General features: G+C 39.9%; 1 long non-coding RNA gene across 1 annotated transcript in view; it reads left to right on the top strand.

The window, feature by feature from the left end:
- LOC121647850 overlaps positions 1-16190 on the top strand; it is a 100941-nt gene that overhangs the window by 46572 nt on the left and 38179 nt on the right. The window lies entirely within an intron of this gene.

The following is a 16190-nucleotide window of genomic DNA, read 5'->3' as shown; positions in this document are numbered from 1 at the left end:
ACTTTGTTTCCCTTCTATTTAGAATCACTTTAGTCTCCTCATTATATAAAAGGTCAATCCATGTTTTTTACCTGAAAACGAGCATTCTTCATTACTTGTGGGTACTTTGAGTTATTATTGATGAATAAAGGACCTACATTCCTTTATATTTATGTCCTAGCTACACACTAGCACTGCATTGTTGGTTGAATGCAGAGTGATGTATAGACAAACATCATGAACTGCATGATGCTGCAGCAGAATGAACATACATGCAATTAGCTGACAACCAGACATACAGGAATCTTTAAGAGTTTTATCAAACTACTTGCACCTTCTAATTAAAGAAAGTACAACCCACCAGGATACAGTTTCATTTGATCTGATGTGAGGCAGAAACTCTCCCCATTAGCTTCCTCCTCCCTATGAATATGACAGTAATTGCAGACTCACTCTGTTCCTGTTGTCCTTCTTTACTTGAACACATTTAGTAAATTTACCTCGTTCTGTAGGTTATTATTGTGCCATACAGTCTAGGGAATCAAATAAATCACTTAGGTTATCTTATTAATTAAGTCAAAATAAATGTGCTAGAGCTAATTTATTCCCTCCAAATACCATGGGATCTCTCTCTGCAACTAATGGCATAGTCTGACATTTCATAGTCTTTACAAATAACCCAAAGTAATTCATTTAGATTTTTCCAATTAGAGATGATTTCATTGTGCTTGTGACATAGTAAATGTACACATGAATTTGAATTGTAAAAAGCACAGAAATGCAGGCCGGGCTTCACAGTGTTTACATTTGAAGTACTGCTCATCGTAATTACCTTACATTATAAAACTTTCATCTCCATAGTTGCATCCAAAAGTCACAATAAATTTGTAGCTACTTTTCTTAACCAAACATGGCTTTATAGCACACATTTCTCAAAGATGATATTTCAGTTTCTAAACCAACAAACACAGTCATAATTTATTAAATGTTCTGCAGCAACAGCCCTAAGCAGGCAACAGGACTTGGAGCAACTGTGGAACTGAGGCATATGATGGAGCTGAACCACAACAACCCTTCCTTCACCAAACCCCGCTGGCCCTCAGTGGAATAACACTCGATCCATAGCTCTTGAGTCTTTGTCCACGCCTCTTTTTTTATGGCCCGTGGGCATGTGAAGACCCCGAGCCAGCCGTGCTTATCTGACCCTAACCTTGGCGTATGGTGACCTTGACCTGCACCTCACCCCTTCCTCATCCTCAGGGCTACATCTGTTCCTTTCCCTGGGACACCCAAGTAGTTAGTGATATTGAAACATCACCTTGGGGCTCCATTTGTTTTCTCTGGAGAGGTCAGTGAAGGGTTGTCATTAGGACTGAACTTGATCCTCTGCTTCCCCATAAATTGGTCCATCCATGCAAGCAGTGCGCACACTGTAAATAATGAGCGTATAATGCTTAACATGAAATGGAATCTCAAAATTGACACACTATACTTTTCCTTTTTATATTATATAGATTTGCTCCTAGTGAAATGTGTCATGGTTGCAGTTCTGAGCGAGGATCAACAGATGAATGTTGCCTTTAAGACAGTGCTTTATTGATCTTACTCAACCCTTTTTTATTTCAATAATAAATTGTTGTAAAAGAAAAAGGAGGTTACATTTTGAACTGACTTGAAGTCAAGCTTAAATGGTGTCAGCCTTACAGGTGTTTTAGGTGCTGTCATTTCAGCTGTATCTCAGTTGTGATGCTCTTTGTCATTGTGGCTAGTGTTTCAGCAGTTCTGTGAATTGGCTGACCTTTTTTGGGAGCCTTCCTTTTATTCTCTCCAGACGAATCAGACGTTCTCGTCACACGGCTATGCTGTGTGAAATGAAACTCATATTAATATTAATAAAGATCCACCTGACAAAGTCAGATTTTAATAGACAATACTCCTCACTAATAACTGACTTTGTATAGGCTGTAAACATCACCTAAGGCAGGGTTTCATCTTTGTAGGGAATTATTTGTGATGGATCAGAAGAGGGATTGAACATAATTCATTCTTGCTTGTTGTGCAGATCAAATTCATGCCAGATGCTGTAAAGGAAGCATGCGTGTGAGAAATTAAGGGGAAGCAGAAAGCCCTCATAGTGGTATCATATTCACTGAGTATGTGAAAATGTATTTTCCACCTCTGTCACTCTCATGGTATCATATCGCACAAGAGTCAAGGGGGAGGCTAAAGGTTACAACTCTAAAACATGGCATTGATCCTAACACCTGACTGCATCTCCCAGCGTTTCTTGTTTCATTGTGTTTTTTGTAACAGTTTTTGATTTTGCTTTTGTTATTATTTACAGAAACAAAGATGCATAGGAAGAAAATCAAAAAAAAAAAAATGTCATTGTTACTTGTGTCATGGTGTTATCAAAGACAGACATTCAAATTTTTCTATTTTCTTATTCTCTACATTTCAGCGGTCTAAACATGAGGCTGAAACCAATGGGGTTGTGGAGTCTGGTGTGCTCTGCATATCATAAATCAGACCTCACTGACATTTTTTTAAAGAGAATGAATATCCACCCACACTCTGTGGAAAGGCCTTGGTATTTGTATGGCCAATGTGACCTTTCTCTATACCTTCTCAGATTAGGTGGACGACATAGAAAATTGTGCTCTTGCTGCAGTCTATAAATCATACGAGGCCATTTTTTTTCTTTAAAGAGGTATGTAAATACCAGTGTACTACCAAGGTAAACAACGCTAACCCTGATACAAATGGCTTGAAAATTGAAGAAAAGCACCTTATTTTTCAGCTGAAATTGCTTTTGAAACCCAGTTCTGGCACATGGGATGAAGGAGCCATGAAATGATTTGTGCAGGGGGAATAGAAATGGGTTGATGATAACCACACTCGACACAGTTCCTGTGTTGGGGAGTTCGAGCAATGATCAAAGATATCATTGTTGCACATTATTTCCCCCCATGCAGACCCCAAATGCATCTGTATCTGAAGTGACATCCACCCACATGCACACTCAGAGTGTATTTTGTTTTAGGGTACAAAGGCCCTCTACCACAGTACAAAGATGGCTGAGCTTAAACAGTCAGTCCGGGTAGCTGTGCATTACAAGAGAGGTTGTACAGCACATTGCTTAATCAAGACATTTTTATGTGATTATTTGTGGCACATAAACTAATAAATTCTTGTAATGAATAAAAAGTATCAGATTAAATATAATTGGTGTTATTTTATTTATACCTAAATAGGAGAGGCCATGCTCTAATAAGATGCAGTTTTGCTTAGAAACTAAAATAACCCAAAAAGAAACTTAAAGAATCCTTTACAAATTAAAGTCTCTTGGTCCAGAAATACATACAGAAGAAATGGTGTAGTTCAATGAATATATAATATATGTATAAAAGTGAAGTCTCTGGGGCTTATCTTCAGGATTATTAGAAGATGAAAATGGAAAATAATAAATCCCAGGCTGTGTAGTTTATGTACAAACATGCTAGAGGTGCTACACTTGTAAACAACTGGTATCCACATATTCCTCAGTCTTCCACCTCTAATTCTGCTTCCACAACAGGCTAAATTTCTAATAGTTTTAATATCTAAAAGTGTACTTATCTGGCCAACATGCGGAGAATTAGCACCTCTCCACATCTCTGAGGACACTGTGACTGCCCCTAAGCCTAAAACACAGTCAAATAAAAGACAAGTTGTTTCAGTATGCTACCATTTTAATATGTTTCCATGCCCCTTTTGGCAAATCATCAGCACCTGCAATCCTACACAGTACGTCTCAAGGAGAGCTGCAGGGCAAAACCCATGATGGCCAAAGTGACAGCCAATTCCCAACATCTGGTACAAGCTGGTGCCGTCCATCTTATCCCAGAGATTGTCATATAGCCGTGGTGGACACTTCTTGGCAGCTTATAGCATCAGACTGTTGAAGAATTACCCCCATCGTGTTCTAAGCGGAGCAGGCAGAGAGCACACTGTTTCATTTCAGCACCGTGGACCATTGATGCCTGCAGTAGATCCCCTGTTATCTAATCAAACAGCACTGGTCAGTTATGATGCCAACTCCTAAATCCACAGCCGTCTGTAAAGCCATGGGGGAAGATTAACCGCTACAGCACCAATGTCCTACATTCAAAGACTTCCTCTTAAGATCTTTTTTCCTGGAGAGTACAGTTATCCATACAAGCAAACACAGACAGAGACATACAGACATACAGCCTAAAGTAGGAGTCCTTCATGCTGTAATGGGGCTATCACAAAGACCACACAGCTTGCATTTTGGAAGAAGACTTGATGCTTTCTAAACGCTCTTTGTCTGTGACCACTAGAATATCTCAAAAGAGGCTTGAGTCTTTGCCGTTGAACATTGCAGGATGTGTTGTTTTGCCTTGTAGGTGTCTAAGATACCCCATGAGTAAAAGTAGAGTAAGAACAAAGAGAGATAGCCCAAGACATTATCCTTTCTGTCGTATGGTCTACAGGAGTCCTAATAAGCCTGTGTGCTCTACTGTTACCCTGCTGTGTGGCTGCACTTCATTATAACCCAAGAAGCAGAAGCTCTCACATAGCAAGCAAAGAGCTCTGGGCACTTTTTTTAATATTTATATCACAGTCTGGTGTGGCAGTAATGATATTAGGGAGCTGACGGAATTCTCCACCCAGCTGGACATGTTAATTGAGAAGCCAGGATTTAAAGGCAAAGTTCACATTTGTGCAGATGGTGTGACAATGCAAGATGGCAGACCTGGGTCAGAGTCATTTCCAAGCTATACCTTAATGGCAGCATTTTTTCCTCTTTCTTTTTTCCCCTTCAAATTTGACACATACTAGTCCCCAAGGTCTGCAGCAGTCTACGGGGCTGGTCCCCATACCTCTGTGCCCTTGACGAGAAGAGCTACATTAGTTGGATTTGCAAAATATCCCCCTCCACTTTCAGGGGTTGAGCTGTGTGTAGAATAAATGTGACAATTTAAAAAAAAAAATAAAATAAATAAATATATATATATATATATATATATATACATACATATATTAATTGCTTAACCCAATTCAGGTTAATGAGGATAAGATAAACTTAGATTTAATAAACTTAATTTTACCAATTTAATATATATATATATATATATATATATATTCATTTGCACAGCTAATTTATCATGTTGATTTGCAATTAGTTTCCCTTGATGAAAGATGGCAAAAATAGTTGGATTGAGTTCATTTGTTACAAAAAAGAAACCAGTTGTAGGTCACAAGACTTTGTATGTCTGCTCTATAGAAGTGTATGTTAATGTTATTGTACATATATCACATGAGCAGGAAGCAATGTCGCTGGAGTCAACAGCCGTAGGGCCCAAGTTTGTCTCTTATAAATACTTGTCCCCTTGCTCAGGGTCATGTCCATATAAAGTATATGCAGCATTGTGTGGTCATAACGCAGCAATGAATCAACAGCATTTTCATGATTTCAAACAGTAATACATCGTTTAAAATAGATTATCTATGCTAATTAATTTTTTAAGCTATTTGACAGAGTGTTAACAGTAAAATGATTCCACTGTGTGGAGGCATTAGTAAAAAGTCATGTAGAGGTCTAACAGATTGGTTTATCTTTTTCAAAATTTATTCTGCCGCATCACACATCTACATCAAATTAGACTACACAGAATGAGCCCCCCACCCCCACCCCACCCCACCCCCCACCACCACCACAGCTACCACCACCCTGACCATACACCGGAAAGCAGGTGTCTGCTTAATAATTTGGTCAAAGATCAGTGAGTTAAAGGTTGAGGCCAGGGGCAGAGAGGAGCAGGGTCATCCTGGTGGTAGAGAGGTTGTGAGACATGATCTCCTCAAGTCTGGAACAGCCAAACCCCAAGGTCATCCATTAGTGCTCTGGCCCATTGGTGCTGGAGGACCCACAATAAATTTACTGTGCACCCTTAACCCTTTTAATACTCACTGTGACCCATATGAGGAGATCGGCTCCCTTAGGGAGGGGCACATTACATTATTAGCACTGTGCATCCATCGACAGCTATTATATTCCAACAGTGTGCTGTGGGTGACTTCATACTGTAAATACTTCAACACAAATAGTAGACAATAATGGGGATTGCAATCAGTCTTTTTTTGCTATTTTATTTAGTTAGTTGTTCCTATAATTTAATCAATTAAATTGCTAGACTAAGTCTCCTTCTGAGTTCTGTTAAATGGGGATGAGATTACATCTTTAATTTAAGTGACTGCATGATATTTTAATATCTAGAATCCCTCCCTTGGCCATCTGTGATCACTTTCAAACACACAGATGATAGTGTCAGTGTCTGGCCAATATATATTTTTTTTTTCTAAGAAAAGCTAAGTTATGACTGATAGTTATCTGGTCTTTCAAACAATGAACAACTTATCTACCTTTTAAGGAGATGCATTTTTCTGTTCTTACAAGAAAAGGTGAGGCTGTAAGGAAGAACAAGAATAAAATGTCAACAGTGTCAACCACTCCCTTTAAATAGGACTCTCCTATGATCCCTTGCTACTGTGCTCGGTCAAACCTTTCCAGGTGTCAAGTCTGGGCGTCAGAAGAAGAAATTAAAGTGACACAGTGTTGACAGAAAGAAAAGACATTCCAGTTTTCACCCCTCTCTGGCCGATGAGCGAGCCATCACCTCGGCTCAGACATGGGCACTAATGAATCAAGCAACACCTTAACTTTGCCAGTCTAGAGGACTTTTGGCTGGGGGCACACATATAGTGTCATTGATAATGGGATCTTGTGTTGGACTGCTGTAGATTTGATGTCTACCTCAACCTCTCCCATGGCCTGCCATTTTGACACAGCTTAATTTTGCCCCTCTGCTCATAAAGACACCTTGTTAGAACTTTCACAAGTGTCAGTTCCTGTTCTTTACTGGTTATGACTCCCCTCACAATCTGTAGTCCACATAGTGTGTTATTAAACAAAGATGGCTCTGTTAGATTTATTTTACCTACAGGGAATGAGTGTATTAATGTAGGTGTGGAAGGCAGTTGCGAGAGCAGGTAAGGTTCTGCATATATTCTCAAAGATCAAGATTTTTTTTTTATATCTGTATCCACATTTCATGTCTAATATTTATTGGATTTATGTGTCTATAAATGTATAAAAGTATATACTTTTGAGATTACCAGAATGTACAATAGGCTACATGAATAGGAAAGAGTAGTTATTCTGAACAGCTGGAACACACCTTGACTTACTCTGGTGGAACTTTTACATTTTGAAAGTTTACATTATTGAACTGTTTTACACAAAAAGAGCTGAATGAGATGAGTATAGAATTTATGATGCAGATATGGTGTAGCAGGGAATAACTATTGTGAGTTAGTGGTCATCATGGCGTGACATTGTAAGATGGACAATGACAGAAAGGAATTTAATGGTCTATTAATTTATGGTTCATGACACGTTTTGATATGTCTTCCCTACCTCCTACGCCCCCTGGAACTTTTTTATTTTTTTTCTTGATAGAGCAAATCAATTTAGTGTATCCAGTCTCAGCAGCTTTCCACTACTTAATAACTATTATTTGGTAAAAATTACTTTCTCTTACTTACTTGTAGATAAATGTTTGTGTATCTCCCCCGCCTCCCACCAACCCAACCCCCGCCCAGCATGCAGGGCCGGTGGCTCCTTTGTGTGACCAGTGCTCACACTGTTCCATCTCCACATCATGCAAGCAGCCTTTCACCGTAGCGTTTCGGCAGCAACAATCACACACTCATGCCTTAAAAAAAAAAAAAAAAAAAAAAAAGAAAGAAAGAAAGACCTCTTGCTCCTTTTGCCAACAAATTAAGAGCCATTTGAGCTCAGTTGCAGTGAGAAAGCAAAAACAATATATGTTTTCATATTTCATGATCTTTTTTGACATGCAAACTTCTTAGTGTTTAAAAACAAGGCTGACAAAAAGTAGATGCTACACAAAGAAAGTCTGCTTATCTTTTTTATTTGGTTGATTTCAGCAGACCCAGTGGAGGGCACAACATGGTTTTAAAACATGACAGAACCAGCCATTGTTTTTGAAACTGCTACGCAAGTGTGTGATTTCCGATGAACTTGAGGTCATAGATTCCCAGTGGCTGCGTAAGGCAGGGAACGGAGAGCAGCAGGGTTCAAGCCTTGGGTCACTGGAGCTTCAGAAGTGGCCAGCCTGCTTTATCCCAGGAGAGATGATGGTGACGGATTCACTGGTGTATTCTCAAGGTCCACTGAACCCCACAGCAAAGACTCTAACTTAAAGCCTGTAGAAACACTCCTCTCATCTCCAGTTCACAGAACTCCAAAAGAGGGGCAGTCTGGACAGGCTCCCGGATGCCTCGAGATACACAAAATCCAGCCTCAACCTCACGGTGGCACTGCCAAACCTCATATATAATGTGGAGTACACATTAGGCCTCTGACATGCACTGTAACGGTTCATTTCCCCATTGTTGGGGGGTGTTGAACCACTGTGTAGTCAAGTAGGCTTTATAAGGCAAAACAGAAAAGAATAGAAACTCCACCCTTTTCTTACCTTTTTTTTTTTTTTCCTTTTCAATCAAACTCTGTTAAAAGGCTTACTTACCCCTAATCATAATGGCAAGCCCACAGGCATGGCTTGGCCCAGCTGTGGACCTGGCGCAGCATTACTGTTCTCCCTGCATATTGTTCTGGGCAGCGTATCCAAGAGTTCTTGCTGCGCTGTGTACTTAACTAAGGTCAAAGTTCTCATTGTCTGGGTCTTGTTGGCATTAAGGCCTCCACTGATAATAGGACTCCTTTTTTAAAACTGCCACTTTTAGTACTCCCTAAGAGTTAACCTCTGTGAAGGCCAGGCAATCGACCACCTGCAAATGTAACCCAGGGCTGGAACTGGGCTTAAAGGAGTAAAAGCAGTTTGGTTTTATGACATTTTTGCAACACGTGTGCAAACTCCCCAGGTTTTTTTTTTTTTTTTCTTTCATCCTTTCCTTCTGGTTGATGGGAATGGTTAAAGTGTACGTTTGTATGTAAACAGGATTGACCTTATGTTTAGATACAAATTAAAAGAGAATTGACTGGAGACCAAAGAAGTTTTATGCAAGAAAAATTTTAAATCCTGTTCTTGGACTCATTAAGGAAAAACTGAGAATTCATGGACTTTTTCTGTGGTGTTTTCTAACATTTTACAATTAGAAGACTTACATGTTAGACATTTGATAGTTATGATTATAGTATCATGGGTTAAAATGGGAAAAAAAATCTTTTTTCTTGAAAAAAAAATGTTTTTCTTGACTTGAGTTCACTTTAGCAACTTGTTTTCATTCATGGCAGCCTCATGGTATTACTGAGGTAAGAATTATTTGTCTGAATATATCATCCACACCTCTCCTGTTTCCTTTCCTTTAGTTTGTGCTTTCTCTTATTTCACTCTGTGTTTTGCAAATGCACACACATACACTGCAACATGCATACAACCAGACATGCACAAACCCTCTTACAACCAGCTCTCTCCCATAGCAATTTTGTAAGAAGTTGACAATGTCTTGATTTAGTTGTCTGGCTGTTCCGGCCAGTTTTCCCTGCTGTGCTAATGTGAACAGGACATCCCGCTGGGCACCAAAGAATACCACTTCACGGCAGCCGCATAGCTGGCAGCTTTTATTTATGGCGCTACCGAAATGAATGGGTATTAGTGTCCAAACATTTCACCATGCTCCTGCAGCCACACACAAAAGCCACTGATTTCCAGCAAATCTGCACTTATTTTATTCGGGAAGACTAAAGCTAGGGACAGGGAGAGACACAGACAGGGAGAGAGAAAACATTTATAATGACTTAAAAGACCTCAAAAGAAGAATGGGAATTGCGTTTGAAAAGGATTTACGAGACAGAAATCGAAAAGAAAAAAATGGCCCCTCTATTTCAGCACATTTTTGTCAGAGTTGAAAATGAAAAATATCTATATCCCTAAAATACTCAACTTTAAGTGCTTATGTTCACAAAAAAAAAAAAAAAAAAAAACTTCCGCTTCAATCACCCAGTTTTTTCTTGCTGTGTTCTTTCTTGTATTGTGTTTTCTAGGACTGCACAAAAAATGAAAACCTTGATTTTATCGTTGCTGTCAATTGAAAATGTCTTCACAAATCACTCTCTACAGTTAGCAATCCAGGCTGCCTGCTGTCTTGTTAACCTATGAATTTTAAGTGGATGGCTCCCATTAGATAGCAGCAGCACTGCTGACTCCTCTTGGCTTTTCTGTAGGGAGCAGGCTGAAGCAGGTTGCACTCTTGGCCCGGTATTGCACTTTGCCTGGTCTCTGTGTCCAGGACCTCATCAGCACAGAGTCTGCCTGTCCCTGTGTCCCTGCCACTCACCTCCCTGCTCTTCATCTGTCATTCCTGCCCTTCTCCTAACACACACCAGTGACATTTTGAAAAACTCTGGCATTCACCCTCAATATGGATTCTTGTTGATTATAGCTTTCTGCCTGTGCAGATTGCACGTATTATTGACTTTGCAATCCCATGACTATTTGCACAGCTTTTTCCTCCCCTCTGCATTTTGCTGAAGTCCTTTAGTAATATTCCCCTGCTTTCTTATAACCTCTTTTCATTATCCTTTCTTTTTCATATTTTCTTTTTTTTCTCTCAGTTTTTCCATATATATCACTAATCCCCTCTGGCCATGACCCTTTCTTTATGCCACCAGAGATCAGAGTTTCTGCAAAGCTTCGGTCACTGATGTCATTAAGATTGGGATCTGATACACTGGATGTCCATTGGTTAAATGCCCCTGGCCTGAACTCCCTATTGTCCCTTAATTCCAAGCGGCAGCTCTGTTTCACTTGGTGCATAATAGCCCATAGGTTAAAGTTCTGCTGCTTTTGCTTTGAATTTACATCTTTCACAGGCCCCAGTCTCCTGTTCTTAGCTGGCATTTTCTTTTACCTCTTTTCATTTCTTACGAGCCTCATTGCCCGCAGGCGGCACGGCCGTTTGTGCTGTAGCTTTTCTGACAATCTCCCACATCCAGGCATCTTTGGGAGGGTCAGAGGAGAGCAACTTGACTTAACAGGTCAACGCAAGTGGGTTCCACCCTTCTCCAGAAGGGAAGCCATAGAGCCCTCCATTAGGAGCTGACCTCCGCGTTGCACTGGTCTGGCCCCAGCCAGGGCATCACATGGCTCTGCCTGAGACAGGCGGCTCATTAAAGCCTGCTGCCCATAGCAGGATTAGGCCTTTTCATAGTTTATCCTCTTCTCTGACAACTGACAATGGGCGAGGCTAGCTGCTTCAAATGGAGTGTGCATATGAATCATGGAACTTTAATTGCTCTTTCATCATGAGAATATTGGAAAATCTATACATATGCACAATGCAAAGAATTAATTGGGGTCTGTTTTTCAAGGGCACATAGCTACACTATACGAGGCAAAGAAAATGTGAATGGTAGTAATGAGGTATTTTTGATACGGCATAGCATCTTTTCAGTGCACCTGTATACAGGTAGCTTTATGCACAAAAAGACCTTCTGGCTCTAACCTTTACCCAACGTGATACTTTTACTCAAACTTTCACTACACTTAATACACATTGTAGTGCCCTGTTTACTTGTGTAGCAATGTTTTCAAAGAGCAACCCCATTAACAGTGGTAGCCCGTTACCCATGACCCAGTGTTAGCTTCATAGTGTTGTGCAGGTTATGGAAGGCAGTAGCCTAGACACAGAGAAGGAAACCAAGATGACACTACCTCTTGATCTGTGTGGGAGGAAGAAGGCTGGTGATGGCAAGGCTGCTATCTTCAGTTCAAAGCCCCAGTCATGCTTCATGTTTACACCACAACTCTGTCTGTTTTCATTATTCATATTTCATGTAATATCAAGGCAAAGAAAGGGGGTTATTTCCTTGATGGTAGAGGGCAGGTTATGGTTGACTCTTGGGTTGCACCACTCATAACAAGTTTGGTTAGGGGTGGGTTTTCCAGATTCAGGCATCAAAACAGCTTGAACAAATTGAAAAGAAATATTTCCATGGAGGCATGCTAAGTGGTTGCCTGTAGTTATCTACTACATGCATTCTTAACCATTAAGTGCAAACCTGAAAAAAAAAAATTTAAGGCAAAAATATCACTTTAAATAATTACCTAGAGTTCCGCTGTGAACAAAAATATATAATCCCCTCATTAAAAGTGTGAACACCACCACTATCAGTCACATATGTAGTGAAGCATCTGCAATAAACACAAAGGGATAAGGACCAGTTACTTTCAAAAGGTGTTAATGACCTGCTGGTTTAATTTATCTGTATTGAATTATTACCCTATGATAAACTACCTTTCCCTAAAAATATTAAATAAATACTTGGTAAAATGTGTTTATTTTATTTTTTAATTGATACCAGAGTTTCCCAATTTTGATTTTTTTTTTTTTACAAATAAGAAATTTTTTTTATGAAATATAAATAATTATTTGTGTGTATTTATAACTTAGGGACATTAATACAAAATAAATAACTACACATTAAAAATTGTTCATTCGATTTCTCATTGTTATGTATGTATTTATAATATTTGATATCACTTCTGCTTTTAGGCATATGGTAAATTGAAAAAATAAATGATGGAAATTAATTAAGTTTTGTTGTTCACACAGAAACTCTTTGGGGGTGGGGGGTCCAAAAACAAAAGGAGGCCAGAGAAAAGAAGAACTGAAACTCTGTTAGTGACACAATTAAACTCTGGTAATGAGGTCAGACATCAGATCCACTGCAAGTGATATCATTACACAGGCAGAACGGATGGCCTGCTCCAGCTGCCTTGCTCTTGCTGTGGGATTAGAATCACTGTCCTGAGGGCAGCGCTTTTACTAGGCTGACCCCTGCCTGCCAGTAGGCCACCAGCCACCCCCTGGGTTCCTGGGGGCTTCAGCCCCCAGTCCTGGTGCCGGTCGCACGAACAGGACTGCGAAGAAGTGAACTGTGCTGCCACGTGGGATGACAGGACTTGCCACTCTATTAAGAAGCACAGAGACAGGCAGGCACCAGCACACAATCCGCCCTGTGTTGCCAACCATGAATAACTGGGTTCCTCTCTTTCCATCAGCTCATTTGTAAAAACCAGCCAATGACAAGGTGATAAAAAAGGACATTGTAACAGTGATTAGAGTGTTGCTTTTGAACCTGTTGATGATAAAGATATGGCTCTGAAATAAAGCACAACTTTATGATGTCTTTCTGGAAAATGAATCTGTTCTGTTTAGTTAAAATCATAGTTCATACTTGCAAACAAGATTGAAATAATGAAGCATTCAGATTGGTAGCAGTCTAATTTTCTTCCCTCATTGTCTGAAGCCTCGTTTGCAAAGTCCCTCACAGGAGTCTGCTTAATTTGTCTTTTCTTATTTGGTCTGCCTGTGTGTTGTGTGCTGTTCTCTTTTTGTCCCCCATGATTACTTTGAGGATATCGTTATGACATTCGGTAGCAACAATAATTCTTCTGTTTTAATTCATATCAATTAGTAGGGAATGGTAATTCAAACTGACGGCACAGCGTATCTTGAAAGGCTTGCGAGGTTGTTGGCGGCAGCATCACCGTGCAGCCAAAAGCCACCCTCCTTTCCCCTTTCTTCCCCTTTCTGTCTTTCAGTCCACAACAAGGGGCTCCGAGCAAGGGGGACAATACCAGTCGGAGCCAGTACTTTGATAATTAGTTATTGATTAAGAACAATGGCATGGTGTATACTGTCGTATTAGCTAGACGCCAGTAGGTCGCGACACCAAGAGCAGCCATCAAGAAACGAGGGCCAAAACATGCCTGACTTCCCTAATAAGATATTCCCTCATGTTTTCCTCTTTCATTTCCCTCCTCTTTTTCCTTCCTCTGGCATGTTAGTGTTCAGGCTACATAGGGTCAAAAGTATTAATGCTTGTGCACAAACGAGTGCCTGATGAAGGAGAATTTAATTAGAGAATACCCACTTAAGCTCTTCGTACCACAGTGTTCAGTCTAACTTTATTTCTTTGATCGTGGGAAATTTAATAAAGCAAGTGTTGAGAAAGACATTTAGAATTTTCAGGCACTAGAATTGTTGTCATAACATAAAAAATGGTGAATGCCAAATAAAATCTGTAAAACAATGGTACATATTGGAACTTTTCACAAGACATATCTCAGACGTGTTTATATTTCAGGCAAATGACTATAAGTCTTATCTCTGCTTGAGTGCAAATGAAATAACTGTATATACGGTGTTATTTTGCACATGTTAATGAGCAGAGCTGTGTGTGTCACGGTTCTGTCTGACAATATGGAAGCGTAAAGTGAAAACAGATGCAGTAAGCTGCAAATATGGATTAGCAATATGCTCACAGTGGGTGATGCATGTCCGAGATGGTGTCTTTTGGTGAAAGTTTGGCTTTTAACAAAAGCTGTTAGAAAAGAACGTCCTCTTTGCTAAAGATGTGTCAGGTTTGGCACAAGAGTGAAAAAAAAAAAAAAAAAGAAATCGCTCTCTAACTTGCCTCACCTGATCTGAAGTTTGTAAAGATGCACCTGGCATTAAACAGACAGGGCAGGAGCGTCAACTGAACAATGGAGGACTGTCAGGACCGACAGCAGGGCACGGCTCTACCATCACTGCTGTGACAGGGAGGGCCTCAGAGGGTAAACTGCTTTGCTGGAACTAATTAAACAGATGAAGTTATGACATGAATATGCAGATGTTGTTTACATTTTACCATATGGTATTATTTCAGGTAATAACGAACAGGAGATCCTTCCCACTCATTAATGTGAAGGGATGGAGTGAAAACACTGTCTATCAAGAGACACTCGGAGCGTGTTCAAGAAATATGATCAGACTGACTCACGGGTGCTGAAAATCTATTTTAAGCGATTCAATTAACATACATGTTGATAGCTATTATGGTTTGATTTAAATTGTTAGCATAATATATGTTGGATGATATCTTCCTCATCAAAAGGTGAACTCACACTCCGGTAGTGGAGAATAAAACTGGTTTCAGTTTTCCTCTGATGTAAACATACATTGTTTTCTTATCTTATACAATAACATTTTACTTTAGTACCATACAGACACTTAAATATTTTTTCACTGCAGACATACAGATTTTGTGTGATTGCAACCTCACTGCAGTGACCATAAACCCAGGATAAATTTCAGTGCGGTATCTGCATTTAACTCAACTTCTCTCTCTCTCTTTTTTTTTTTTTTTTTTTTTGTGTGTGTTGAAGTGTTGGAGTTTTCCCCCAGTTTTGTGTGCAGTCTTACCATTCCCCTGGAGCGGGTGCTGAGAGGTTAAGAGGGAAAGGGCCGATGGAGTCGCGTTTAGTAAGAAGTGTGGGATCACGGAGGCCAGCTGGTGGGGTGATGGGGAGCGTAATTGTGCCCGCTGTGTGGATATGGGTGGAAGGGGGAGGCGGGGTAAAAGGATGGGGTGAGAAACCCTGGAAAAAAGGGAGGGGAGGGGACACCTCAATTACCTGTGCTCTCACTGACCCCTCTCTCCCTCTGTCTCTCCACGGACGGACCCGCTGTCTGAGAGGCGGGGTGCGCTTCCACAGGCAGATGCACATCCCCCTCCTTTGTTCAAGATTGCATTTGCTCCTTTTCCCAAAATGTAGAAACTTATTTGCAACAGTCTTTTTTTTTTTTTAATGTAATGTAATTCTTTATTATTTGTCAATAATAATAATAATAATAATAATAATAATAATGATAATAATAATAATAATAATAATAGAAAAACAATTAAATTTTTTATTGGAATTTTAAAAAATAGTCATTGGAACTTTTTTTTTTCTTTTTTTTTCTGTTTTTAGGTTGGATCACAGAACTTGGCCAGGGGATGTTAGATTAAAGAAAATAAAACGCAGCTTCATCTAAACTGAGTAGTTCTCTCAAAGATATTCAGCAGGTTACATGCAGCTGTCATAGTATATTTTGGAGCTCCTACTTGGGCTAATACAGTAAGTGACAGAGACTGGTGTAAAATCAATACTTCACAGGAGTGTGATGTCTTAATAAACTCTCTGTGTTGTTCAGACAGGAAAGCTAGACATGTACGAGGAGGACTACAGCGCAGGCCATTGTGGAGCTGTCAAGTGTAGCCCTCAAAAGCAGATGAAGCTGTCAGATTATTAATATATTTATACTGACAGGCTCCAAGTCCACCCCTA

The sequence above is a fragment of the Melanotaenia boesemani genome, chromosome 10 (assembly GCF_017639745.1).
Source record: "Melanotaenia boesemani isolate fMelBoe1 chromosome 10, fMelBoe1.pri, whole genome shotgun sequence".
In the NCBI taxonomy this organism is placed as follows: Eukaryota; Metazoa; Chordata; class Actinopteri; order Atheriniformes; family Melanotaeniidae; genus Melanotaenia; species Melanotaenia boesemani.
This window is presented reverse-complemented; position numbering and strand designations above follow the sequence as displayed.